This window comes from Oncorhynchus masou, chromosome 32 (assembly GCF_036934945.1).
Source record: "Oncorhynchus masou masou isolate Uvic2021 chromosome 32, UVic_Omas_1.1, whole genome shotgun sequence".
NCBI classification, from domain to species: Eukaryota; Metazoa; Chordata; class Actinopteri; order Salmoniformes; family Salmonidae; genus Oncorhynchus; species Oncorhynchus masou.
The window spans coordinates 37,801,559-37,815,999 of NC_088243.1; positions in this window are offsets into that span (position 1 = coordinate 37,801,559).

Genomic DNA, 14,441 nt, shown 5'->3' on the forward strand with positions numbered 1-14,441 from the left:
ATAAGAAGGAGGTTCATCTACCTGAGGACAAAGACAGATCTGTTAGGAACTGGTTCTTAACACTATATTCTATGTAGAGACAATTGAGTGGATTTAAAAAATATATCAAAAATTGTGGCTTGCTTCACATTGCTCATATCTTCTTCCTCAGATTGTCTGGGATCCAACTCTGCACAGATGGGTTAACAAAACTGAACCCAAGGCTGAAGTACACACTTAAATTCAATTAAATTAAAAACAGTGAACAACCATTGTATTTCAACTGTGCTAATATTACCAATAATTTGGAAAATGTGTTTTACAGGACAAGTGTGTACCACCGCCTCCACCGATGGGGACATATGGATGTCAGGGGAACACTGGCAGTGTCCCCAAAGGAGTGAATCCTTACTCTATGAAAGCAGGTGAATATTGCTTTAGAATACATGTGGTTTAACCAAGACTGTGTCAGCCAATCATAGATGTCCCTGGTGATCTGCTAACACCTTTCCCACTACCAGCAGGTCTATGGGGCAGCAGATACCCTACAATGCATTACAATGATGGGACCAACTCAAAGCCTCCAAGCCATGGGCCTAGACTGCTTCCTAGACAGCTCTCTGGCTTGCTCCCTCCTTCACACTTTGACCTCATGGCACCAATGGTTGTGCCACCTGACACTCTACCCTACTGAGGTATGACTGGAAAATCCTTCCAAATTGTATCCATTCATCATTAACTGTGATTTGACTTTAACATAGCAAATGGCTGAAGTAGCAAGGATGTTAACTATTTTTAATTTTTGTCCAACAGGCCATTTTCCCAAATTGGATTTGCCATACATACATTTTTTCAGCATAAAAAATGTATTAAAAGATGATATTTTAATATTTTAATCTCTCCTTTGTGTCCTCATGTTCACATTAATTTGATGTGTTCTATCATCATTTACAATTCTTATTGCTTCTGCATTTACGTTACTTACTGTACAGACAAATAAATATTATATGCATATTTAAACAAAACAAAAACATTTTTTTATGTATTCCGTAGACGGCGGCAGGGTAGCCTAGTGGTTAGAGTGTTGGACTAGTAACCGCAAGGTTGCAAGTTCAAACCCCTGAGTTGACAAGGTACAAATCTGTCGTTCTGCCCCTGAACAGGCACTTAACCCACTGTTCCTAGCCATCATTGAAAATAAGAATTTGTTCTTAATTAACTGACTTGCCTAGTTAAAAAAATAGACACAACAAAATATATTTAGATGCATTTTCAATTCCTAAATGTCAATATTTTTATTTTCTGTGCCACCTGTTTATGCCCATTTATGTACATCCTGTATACACCTCACACACATGGTCAGGGGCTTAAAAAAGAAGAAAACAGTAACATGTCAGATATAGTTTACATTTTTGAGTTTGCATCCCAATATGACACTTTAAATATTTCACAGAAGACTGAAATGTAACAAAATACCTATTGTGTTTATTGAGGTGTATATTTCCCTCCAGTGATTCCCCAACATATTGTCAACATGGGACCCAAAAATGGAGCAGATATCTTATACCAACCTATCTAAATAGACATGTATCCATAACAAGGCCTAGGAGGCCCCTATACTGTCCAAAAATCTCTCCAAAATGTCACATATTTTAAAGCATCTTTATTTTCATGCATATAACTTGTCAGAAAAATGTTTTTTGACCAAATTCACATTCTTTTGTGTAGACAATCATTTTTTATGATTTCATGACTGTTTGATAGTAGGTCCCTGAATGGTCAAAAACCACTTCTATTTGAAGAATGTTTGTAGCACAAAATATCTTACTCTTTCACTCTCTCATCATGTCACAAACAGACAGGCTCCCAGAGGCAGGGCCATAAAAGGCCCCGTCTCACTCAACTGCCGCTTCCCTCTCCAACAGCCATCAGCACAGAACAGCATGAATCAAATCAAAGTTTATTTGTCACGTGCGCCGAATACAGCAGTGAAATGCTTACTTACAGGTTCTAACCAATAGTGCAAAAAAAAAGGTATTATGTGAACAATAGGTAGGTTAAGAAATAAAAACAACAGTTTGAAGACAGTGAAAAATACAGTAGCGAGGCTATAAAAGTAGCGAGGCTACATACAGACACCGGTTAGTCAGGCTGATTGAGGTAGAATGTACATGGAAATATGGTTAAAATGACTATGCATATATGATGAACAGAGAGTAGCAGCAGCGTAACGAGGGGTTGGCGGATGGTGGGTGGCGGGACACAATGCAGATAGCCCAGTTAGCCAATGTGCGGGAGCACTGGTTGGTTTGGCCAATTGAGGTAGTATGTACATATATGTCATGAATGTATAGTTAAACTGACTGTGCATATATGATAAACAGAGAGTAGCAGCAGCGTAAAAGAGGGGTTGGGGAGGGGGGGTAGCACACAATGCAAATAGTCCGGGTAGCCATTTGATTACCTGTTCAGGAGTCTTATGGCTTGGGGGTAAAAACTGTTGAGAAGCCTTTTTGTCCTAGACTTGGCACTTCAGTACCGCTTACCATTCGGTATCAGAGAGAACAGTCTATGACTGGGGTGGCTGGGGTCTTTGACCATTTTTAGAGCCTTCCTCTGACACGCCTGGTGTAGATGTCCTGGGTGGCAGGCAGCTTTGCCCCAGTGATGTACTGGGCTGTACGCACTACCCTCTGTAGTGCCTTGCAGTCGGAGGCCGAGCAATTTCCGTACCATGCAGTGATGCAACCAGTCAGGATGCTCTCGATGTTGCAGCTGTAGAACTTTTTGAGGATCTGAGGACCCATGCCAAATCTTTTTAGTTTCCTGACTGGTTGCATCACTGCTTGGTATGGCAACTATGCACACTATGTAACACATAATATTAATAATTGCCTAAAAATTGGATGTCATTGTCTTTCATAACTGTTGCAGTACGAAACGTTGTTCAATTTTTGTTACTTTGGTATACATTGAGTGGAATGTTATACATTGAGAGAGTAATATTACACACTTAAATAATAGATCATCACTCACACACCAAATTCCACGTGACCATTTAGTCATGGTAATTAGGCTTCTCTAAGCTCTGATGCTGCTGATGGTAATTAGTAGCCTACCACACTTGATAACTGCCTGGTACTCAGCACTCTATTGTCCCTCTAAATCACTCTGACATCAATCCAAATGTAATTGAAAACCTAATCAAACACTTCATGAGAGCCTAATGAGCTCAAGTTGCACGACATTTCTATAGGCTATGCAATTGTGGACTAAACAGAGTGATGACTTCTGTTGAAAATAGGAGGATCCCATCAGCTTTCTATAGGCTAGGTCTACTATATTTATCTCTCAACTTTCCATAATTAAGCACATTGCTTATCTTTACATGAGTATATCCTACCTTGCTGGCATGAAGATGAACCACGGGAATAGGGTCCTCCATTTGCTATTTAAGTGCATAGATGACATGTATTTTTCCCCCGTTTCCAGACAGGTGCATGATAATGGTCCATTCTAAATCAAAACAAATTCCACACATACAGTCAAAAGTCAAAAGTCTAAGAACACCTACTTATTCAAGGGTTTTTCTTTATTATTTACTATTTTCTTCATTGTAGAATAATCATCCAAACTATTACATAACACATACGGAATCATGTAATAACCAAAAACGTGTTAAATCAAAATATATTTAATATTTGAGAATCTTCAAATAGCCATCCTTTGCCTTGATGACAGCTTTGCATACTCTTGTCTCCTAAGACCTGTCTCCTGCGTTGGCTGTGTGTCTTGGCTGTGTGCTTAGGTTCGTTGTCGTATATGAAGGTGAACCTTCGCCCCCAGTCTGAGGTCCTGAGTGCCCTGGAGCAGGTTTTCATCAAGGATCTCTTTGTACTTTGCCCCATCCATTTTTTGCCTCGATCCTGGTGAGTTTCCCAGTCCCTGCCTCTGAAAAACATCCCCACAGCATGATGCTGCCACCACCATGCTTCACTGTAAGGATGGTGCAAGGTTTCCTCCAGATGTGATGCTTGGCATTCAGGCCATAGGGTTTAATCTTGGTTTCATCAGACGAGAGAATCTTGTTTCTCATGGTCAAAGTCTTTAGGTGCCGTTTGGCAAACTGCAAGCGGGCTGTCATCTGCCTTTTACTGAGGAGTGGCTTCCGTCTGGCCACTGTACCATAAAGGCCTGATTGGTATAGTGGTGCAGAAGAGATGGTTGTCCTTTTGGAATGTTCTCCCATCTCCACAAAGGAACTCTCGAGCTCTGTCAGAGTGACCATCGGGTTCTTGGTCGCCTCCCTGACCAAGGCCCTTCTCCACCGATTGCTTAGTTTGGTCGGATGGCCAGCTCTAGCAAGAGTCTTGGTGGTTCCAAACTTCTTCCATTTAAGAATGATGGAGGCCATGGTGTTCTTGGGGACCTTCATTGCCGAAAAAGAAATGTTGGTACCCTTCCCCAGATCTGTGCCCTCGACACATTCCTGTCTCGGAGCTCTATAGACAATTCCTTCAATCTCATGGTTTGGTTTTTGCTCTGACATGCACTGTCAACTAAGGGACCTTATATAGACAGGTGTGTGCCTTTCCAGATTATGTCCCACCAACTGAATTTGCCACACGCGGACTCTTAAGTTGTATTGTCATGTTCTGACCTTTATTTCCGTTGTTTTGTCATTATTTAGTATGGTCAGGGTGTGAGTTGGGGTGGGCAGTCTATGTTTGTTTTTTCTATGATTTTGGGATTTGTATGTTTCGGCATAGTATGGTTCTCAATCAGAGGCAGGTGTCATTAGTTGTCTCTGATTGAGAATCATACTTAGGTAGCCTGGGTTTCACTGTTTGTTTGTGGGTGTTTGTTTCCGTGTCCACTTTTCACCACACGGTGCTGTTTTTGTTCGTTCTACGTTTATTGTTTTTGTATCAGTTGTGTTCATGTTGAGATTTTCTTATTAAGAGAACCATGGACACTTACCACGCCGCATATTGGTCCTCCGATCCTTCTCGCCTCTCCTCTTCAGATGAAGAGGAAGAAAACCCTTACATGTATAAACATCTCAAGGTTGATCAATGGACACAGGATGCACCTGAGCATAATTTCAAGTCTCATAGCAAAGGGTCTGAATACCTATATGAATAAGGTATGTTTTTTTAAATTTTTAATACATTTGCACAAATTTCTAAACCTGTTTTGACTTTGTCATTATGGGGTATTGTGTGTAGATTGCTGTTTCATTTAATTAATCTTTTTTAAATTAAGGCTTTAACGTGAAAAAAGTCAAGGGTTCTGAATACTTTCTGAATGCACAGTAGATTATCACTTGGGAATGATGCCAAGCGTAAGCCAAGAAACAAAGCCTATTTTTTTGCAACTTTTTCTAATCATAGTTGCACACTTCATGTAGCCGATCCCATAGGCCTATATGTTTTGATAAGGCTTGTATCACAACTAAAGTGGCCAAATAACTTCTTAAAATGTAACACATTAATCTGCTTTACAAGGGCTGTAGAGCCTAACTGGCATACATAAGCAGCGCATGAAGATAACTTTCACCATAAATGTTTTTAATAGAAGCATTAGAGAGAATACAATAGACGACATGTGTCCGAAAGTGATTGATGACCTATTTTATGTGTCACGTGGTTATGCCCATTTATGTACATCCTGTCCAGATGTTTTTACGCTATCGAGTGAGTGCTTATGTAACCTGATAGTGCAGCTGTTTTGGGTAACGCATGTGTTTGCAATAAAGCTGTCCTGGTGATTGATGTGTCGTGACCTTTTTGAACTGAAAGAAAATGTGAAAGTGGGACAATGTTGCAGTGAACTTATGGATCTGCTGTTTAGGGATCGTGTATATGAAAAAGTAATTTCCGGGGTAGGTATGAATGAGTATAAGCAGGTGTTAGACTTGTCCTATGACAAGTCTAACACATAAACCACAGAAAACTACAGAAAACATGGCTCCAAGACCAATTCTAGGTGTATTGTGATTTACCGTCAATCAATGAAATCGCTGTCTGTCTCTCGCCCCCCTTGGTGTGTGTGTGTGTTAGGCCTGGTGCCAGGTTATGAGAGAGAGAGAGAGAGAACCCTTCCAGAGGTCTTCTTTTCTAAGACATGAAAAGATCTGTCTTTCCAACAATTGAAAGTAATTATACATTTAAAATAAATATTTTGTAATGTGTGATAATATGTATGATTAAAAAAAACTAACAGGTATAGTTTAATATTGCATGGTAACTTTTAATAATAGTAATATGTTAATAAAGGGGAAATAAAGGGTTTTAAAATGTAATTTACCTTTTAATTATCAGGCTCTGTGTGGTGTGTGTGTGTGTGTGTGTGTGAGCGTGAGCATGTTTGTGGGTGAGGCATGGGGTTAAGAAGAGAAACTTACTGAAAGAAAATAATGTTAAGAAAAATACATTTAAAAAACAGCCTTCCTACAACAAACTAATTATACATGTAAACATTTAATGGGAATTAAAGTGTAGTATTGTATGATAATAATACGTATGATTTATATAAATGGCATTTACAGTGGGGCAAAGTATTTAGTCAGCCACCAATTGTGCAAGTTCTCCCACTTAAAAATGTGAGACTTTCATCAAAGGTACAGTTCAACTATGACAGACAAAATTAGATTTTTTTTCCAGAAAATCACATTGTAGGATTTTTAATGAATTTATTTGCAAATTATGGTGGAAAATAAGTATTTGGTCAATAACAAAAGTTTCTCAATACTTGTATATCCCCTTTGTTGGCAATGAGAGGTCAAACATTTTCTGTAAGTCTTCACAAGGTTTTCATATACTTTTGCTGGTATTTTGGCCCATTCCTCCATGCAGATCTCCTCTAGAGCAGTGATGTTTTGGGGCTGTTGCTGGGCAACAGACTTTCAACTCCCTCCAAAGATTTTCTATGAGGTTGAGATCTGGAGACTGGCTAGGCCACTCCAGGACCTTGAAATGCTTCTTACGAAGCCACTCCTTCGTTGCCCGGGCGGTGTGTTTGGGATCATTGTCATGCTGAAAGACCCAGCCACGTTTCATCTTCAATGCCCTTGCTGATGGAAGGAGGTTTTCACTCAAAATCTCACGATACATGGCCCCATTCATTCTTTCCTTTACACGGATCAGTCGTCCTGGTCCCTTTGCAGAAAAACAGCCCCAAAGCATGATGTTTCCACCCCCATGCTTCACAGTAGGTATGGTGTTCTTTGGATGCAACTCAGCATTCTTTGTCCTCCAAACACGACGAGTTGAGTTTTTACCAAAAAGTTATATTTTGGTTTCATCTGACCATATGACATTCTTCCAATCTCCTTCTGGATCATCCAAATGCTCTCTAGCAAACTTCAGACGGGCCTGGACATGTACTGGCTTAAGCGGGTTGACACGTCTGGCACTGCAGGATTTGAGTCCCTGGTGGCGTAGTGTGTTACTGATGGTAGACTTTGTTACTTTGGTCCCAGCTCTCTGCAGGTCATTCACTAGGTCCCCCCGTGTGGTTCTGCGATTTTTGCTCACTGTTCTTGTGATCATTTTGACCCCACGGGGTGAGATCTTGCGTGGAGCCCCAGATCGAGGGAGATTATCAGTGGTCTTGTATGTCTTCCATTTCCTAATAATTGCTCCCACAGTTGATTTCTTCAAACTAAGCTGCTTACCTATTGCAGATTCAGTCTTCCCAGCCTGGTGCAGGTCTACACTTTTGTTTCTGGTGTTCTTTGACAGCTCTTTGGTCTTGGCCATAGTGGAGTTTGGAGTGTGACTGTTTGAGGTTGTGGACAGGTGTCTTTTATACTGATAACAAGTTCAAACAGGTGCCATTAATACAGGTAACGAGTGGAGGACAGAGGAGCCACTTAAAGAAGTTGTTACAGGTCTGTGAGAGCCAGAAATCTTGCTTGTTTATAGGTGACCAAATACTTATTTTCCATCATAATTTGCAAATTAATTCATTAAAAATCCTACAATGTGATTTTCTGGATTTGTCTCATTTTGTCTGTCATAGTTGAAGTGTGCCAATGATGGAAATTACAGGCCTCTCTCACCTTTTTAAGTGGGAGAACTTGCACAATTGGTGGCTGACTAAATACTTTTTTGCTCCACTGTATGTTTTGTTCGATAAAGTTCATATTTATTTCCAAATCTGAGTTTACATTGGCGCTTTACGTTCAGTAATGTTTTAATTCCAAAACATCCGGTGATTTTGCAGAGCCAAATCAATTTACAGAAATACTCATAAAACATTGATAAAAGATACAAGTGTTTTACATGGAACTTTAGATAAACTTCTCCTTAATGCAACCGCTGTGTCAGATTTCAAAAAAACTTTACAGAAAAAGCACACCATGCAATAATCTGAGTACAGCGCTCAGACACAAAAACAAGCCATACAGGTTCCCGCCTTGTTCTGGAGTCAACAGAATCAGAAATAGCATTATAGATATTCACTCCCCTTTGATCTTCATCATAATGCACTCCCAGGAATCCCAGTACCACAAATGTTTTTGTTCGATAAAGTCCATAATTTATGTCCAAATACCTCCTTTTTGTTCACGCGCTTAGTTCCAAAATCCAACTTCATGGCGCGTGGGCCAGACGAAAAGCAAAAAAATTCCATTACCGTTCGTAGAAACATGTCAAACAATCTTTAGGATGATTTAAACATAAATCTTAAATAATGTTTCAACCCGAGAATTCCTTTGTCTGTAGAAATGCAGCTAACTCTCACGGGTCGCGCCTGAGTGAGCTTGTGGCACTCTGCCAGACCCCTGACTCAATCAGCTCTCTTTCACAGTAGAAGCATCAAACAAGGTTCTAAAGACTGTTGACATCTAGTGGAAGCCTTAGACACTGTATACTGGAAGCCCATAGACACTGTATATTGGATAGGTAAACCTACAAACATCAGATTTCCCACTTCCTGGTCGGCTTTTTTCTCTGGTTTTTGCCTGCCATATGAGTTATGTTATACTCACAGACATCATTCCAACAATTTTAGAAACCTCAGAGTTTTTTTATCCAAATCTACTAATAATATGCATATCTTAGCTTCTGGGCCTGAGTAGCAGGCAGTTTACTCTGGGCACCTTATTCATTCAAGCTACTCAATACTACCCCCAGCCATAGGTTTAACTGCCTTGTTCAGGGGTAGAACAACATTTTTACCTTGTCAGCTCCGGGATTTGATCTTGCAACCTTTCGGTTACTAGTCCAACGCTCTAACCACTAGGCTACCCTGCCGCCCCAGACCTGCGGCCTCTCATGAGTTACATTTTTTTTCGTGGCCCCCGCCCCCATCAAAGTTGCCTATCCTTGATCTATATGAATGCAACTGCCTTTGGGTTGCTAGAGGTCCGGGTTAGACATCCACCCACCCTACTTTAGTTTTTGCCTTTCAGTAACCACCGATCTCATGTGACCATACCAAAGGTAACAATTATTTTTTTGTGGCCCCTACCCCATCAAAGTTGCCCATCCTTGATCAATATGAACGCAGCTGCCACTTCATTAAAGACATTAGATGCCGTTTATCATAGTTCATCATGGCAATGCCTTTGACGCTATGTTAAGTTTGGCATTTAAAAAAAAGGAAACTATTAACAATTCTCTTTTTGGACTATAATGCTGTTTAAAAGAATCAAATATTCTCATGGACTCATTACAATAGTCCCTAAAGTGTTTGAGAAAATCTTGTTGATGCATTGATGGCCAATATACCAGTAGATGCATGTTAGCACATATGCTTTTATGCTAAAATAACTTGTAAAAAAATCTTATTCTACTGAATCACAGGACCAAATGACACCACATTTAAAATGTATGCCCATGGTACCTGTCTTAACTTAGTTTGGGAAAGGCAAATGGATTGGTCAAAAGATAGATGATTTTATTGACCAATCCCCCCCAAAAAATGTACATGTCCATTTAAACCACTAAATTCACTCCACAGTGCCTATCAACTTGTCATCGCTATCACTGACATCCCTAAGATGAACCACACTAAATATGTTATTGATATCTCAAAAACAAGGAAACTATTAACTCATTCTGTGCATATGTAACGCTAATGCTAAAAACCCTCTTCAATCATCTTCTCCTCATGAACCATAAACCAGATTCACTCCAGATGTATTTACTAATTACATCATCCTTGAAGGATTGAGAAGAAATATTTCAAATATTGCCTCACTGTATTCAAATATTGCCGCACTGTACCTACAGAGGCTAATGCTAAAAGAATATATTTTTTTAATCTTATAATGCTTTCACTAATTGCACATAAAGGACGATACAGTACCAGGCAAAAGCAGCCAACAAGTACATGATTCCATATGTCGTTTCATAGTTTTGATGTCTTCACTATTATTCAACAATGTAGAAAATAGTAAAAATAAAGAAACCCTGGAATGGGTAGGTGTGTAAACTTTTGACCGGTACTGAACATGATAGTTCTTGCTTTGTTATCCAACTCATCTCGTCCTTTGTCAAGTTGTGAACCCCGTACATTGCTGCTTGCAGATATATTTCAGGCTACACAGCGGAACTAAGCATTTATCAGTTATATGTTTCAATAATCAGTGCTTATATATAAAATTCTGACAAATGTAGCAATTGCAGATAACCGAGACCAGACTCTTTAATCTTTATATTTATCTTATGTGAAAATGGTTAAATCCATATTTATGCTACATTTGACAGTTACTCATCTTAGCAAAGATCGTTAATGACTTAATGCAACCAGAATTGGCACATTTATCCTAGGGACCTTTTAAAGCATTCAATTGAGTGTATGTATCCGTCAATGAGTGAGACTGGTTTGATCACGAAAGTAAATAATCCCAACTAGTCTATCATACCTAAACCTGCCACTATACCCTAAGTCGAGTACCAAATACATTAAGATATGAATATTGAAATAAAAATGTAACGATGTGTGTTTGTTCTTTTAGGATAGAGAAGACAAGCGCTCCTTCCCTCTCAAGAGGCTGACTGTGATCCTGACAGACTACAGGAAGATACAGGTCATTATTCATAAACCAACCAGACTCTACATCCTGGGAAAAGTAAACCCAATCAACATTTGGTGTTGATGGTACATAAAGCTATCTTTTAATTTAGAATGTAGATACTTTTGAGATTGGAAAAGGTTCAGAATTCATGTAAGACAGCACAGTTAAAATACATGGCACATGGAAATCAAGAGAGGGTGGTCTACAGATATAGGTGGGATGGGCTGAGAGAAGCTGAGGGGTGGCATTAACTCATGAACTGTAACATTTAGGACCGAAAACACCAGATCATGTATACCGTATGTCTGAATCTATTTAATGTGTAAATCCAACAATATTTTGTCATGTAACACTGTGTATAGAAGTACCATGTGTGTGAAATGTATGAATAATCTATGTAACAAAGTGGCTGGAAAAAAACAAAATGTAAAACAAAGTTATGATTGTCCTCTAAAGAGAATGGGCCAATAAGACATCTTTCAATAAATGCAAAACATTACCATGCATTTAGATATCTTATACCTAAAAGTCAAAGTTTCAATTAAATGGAATATGCTTGTTTTTTTTTAAATATGATATGAGTGTGGCCTGTCGCCTAGTGGTGTGTTTTGTAATTGTAGAATACAAAAGACCAGTCAGAGCCCAGAGAAGCTGAACTGGGTTCTGACTAACAGTGGAGTCCAGCACTCCTTTCCTCCCCCCAATAAGCTGTCTGTAAGCCTGACAAATTGCAGGAAAACAATGGACATCAGGGATGTGTGTAATGTTCCCTCTACTTTTCTTCAGCACTGAGCAAATTTCAGGTCTGCTGAGTGCAAACTTGAACGCTGTGAAAACTCTGCGCAACTTCCAGTGTGTTTAATTGAAACACTGAGGCTGTATCTGCTTTGAGTTTCAGACAATGGTCAAGTAGGTTACTGTGGTAAACACAGTCCAGTTCAAAATTAACGGCACAGATGCGCATATGGAAATGGTTTATTTGCATATAGGCCTTCTGCAGCTCAGTTTATGCCGCACCGGTGTGTGTCTCAATGCAATAGAATCCTACTCCGATGCGTTCTGCCTACAACAAAATCTCTTGCATCGAGTTTTGTTTTGGTATGTTGCATTGAAAGTGGCTAATATTGCGTTGATTCGATCACAATTCCCACAGTAAAGGGAAACATTAACTAAGGGGTAAACTCTAGAAAGTTGAATGAAGATTAATCTTGTTCTTCTACACGGGCTGATGTTTCTTCTGCGCTGCAGTCCCGGGAGCTACGTGCAGCTTAGAGGGAACATTGGCTCTGTGCACTTTAAGGATATTTTCAGATATGCAACATACCACAATATTCAGCCACAATTATGGAATTGCAAATGGATTCATAGCCATTTCATAAATCCAGGTTTTTGCTGAAATCCTGTGCAAGTGTTTGGTTGGTATGTGTGGCTGTTGTCTATTGTGTTACCCCAGTCTCTCATTTCAACAGAAGAAAGACCCACACCTCACTCTGCCTCAGGAGAAGCCAAACAACATCAGAAAACCAAAGCCAAGAAACCGATCAACTGCTCTCAATGTGGGAAGAAATTTGTATGTTTATCATTCCTGAAAAGACACGAGCTTGTACATACAGGAGAGAAGCCATACCCCTGCTCCCAGTGTGGGAAGTGATTGTGGTTTATCAGGCCTGCATGTACACAAGCGTATACATACAGGAGACAGCCTTTACCCCTGCTCTGACTGTGGAAAGAGTTTCAAAACATCAACTGGATTAAAAATACACAGAGTTCATACGGGAGAAAAACCTTACCACTGCTCTGACTGCAATAAGAGCTTCTCTCAAGCTGGAAATATGGCGAAGCATCAGAGAGTACATACTGGAGAGAAACCACATTACTGTTCTGACTGTGGGCATAGATTTTCTTGATTAGCACATTTAACAAGACACCAGCAGATACATACTGGGGAGAAACATTATCACTGCACTGAATGTGGGAAAGATTTCAGAGCAATGAGTGCTCTTAAATCACATCAGATGTTACATACAGGAGAGAAGAGGTATGGCTGCTCTGACTGTGGGAAAAGGTGTGTTACCTTAGGAAGCCTAATCAGTCACAAGTGCATACACACTGGAGAAAAACCTTATCATTGTTCTTACAGTGACAAGACATTTGCACACCGCAATTCCTTAGCGGCACACAAGCGGTTGCACACAGGAGAAAATCCTTATCACTGTCCTGACTGTGGGAAATCACTCTCAGCTCAGTAACCTAAAAAGACACCAGCATGTACATAGGAGAAAAACCCCACTACTGCTCTGACTGTGGGAAGAAATGCATCTCTATGAACACACCAGAGGATACACACCGGAGAGAAGCCATATCACTGCTCTGACTGGGGGAATTGTTTCGCCCAAGCTTCAGGTTTAAGATCACATCAGAAAATACACACCGGAGAGAAGCCCTATCATTGCTCCGAGTGTGGGATGTGTTTTGCAACATTAAGTGTATTAGTAGTACACAAGCGAGTTCATACTGGAGAGAAACCATACCACTGCACTGAGTGTGGGTTGGGATTCTCTCAATTAGGAAATGTCAAACAACACGAGAAGGTGCATACTGGAGAGAAGCAATACTCCTGTCCTGATTGCGGGAAACACTTCAATACGTCGCAATATCTTACTCTTCATCGTAGAGCACATACAGGAGAGAAGCCCTACCATTGCTCTGACTGTGGGAGGGGTTTCACATTCGCATCCAACTTGAAAGAGCATCAAGAAAACACACAGTGAATGGGCGATCATGGAACTTAAACCATTAATGGAGTCAAGTGATCAAAATCCCAACCATGGATAGCCTTGACAAGAGCAGTAAAGTCCCAACTGTATGCTTGTATAATAGACTTTACACTGGAGGTAATGAGCCATAATCAAAGATCACATATGCAAAAGTGGAAAATAACTCATATTGAATACGTTCCCTGAAATATAAATATGCAGTATTGCAGATTCTGGTACTTCTGAAGATCAAGAGCCTAATAGTAAAGGCATACTACCTTTTAATGGTGCAGTAACACAACCAGGCATGTTTATGATTGTCAAACGAATCACTTAAGTAGGCTATACCTGGGCATGTTCGGCAACCAAAAAATTATTCCTGTGTCTAAAACAGTGCACCTGCCCTTTGATGGAGGCAATTAACACAAGTGTAATGACAGACACACTTATAGCCGGAGTTGATTGATGTATCCCTCTGTCCCAGCCAGTCATTTGACTGTTTACCTCAAACCACACCGAACTGAAGCTATACCACCCATTTAAGTTCACTCACTAATTTCTCATGCAGTAATGATAAATGGTGTATTAGCCTGTTTTCTTTCCATCTTTGTTTTAATTATGATGGGCTCATGTTTTACCAGTATGCCATCATGGCCCTTTTATGCCGGTAATCACCC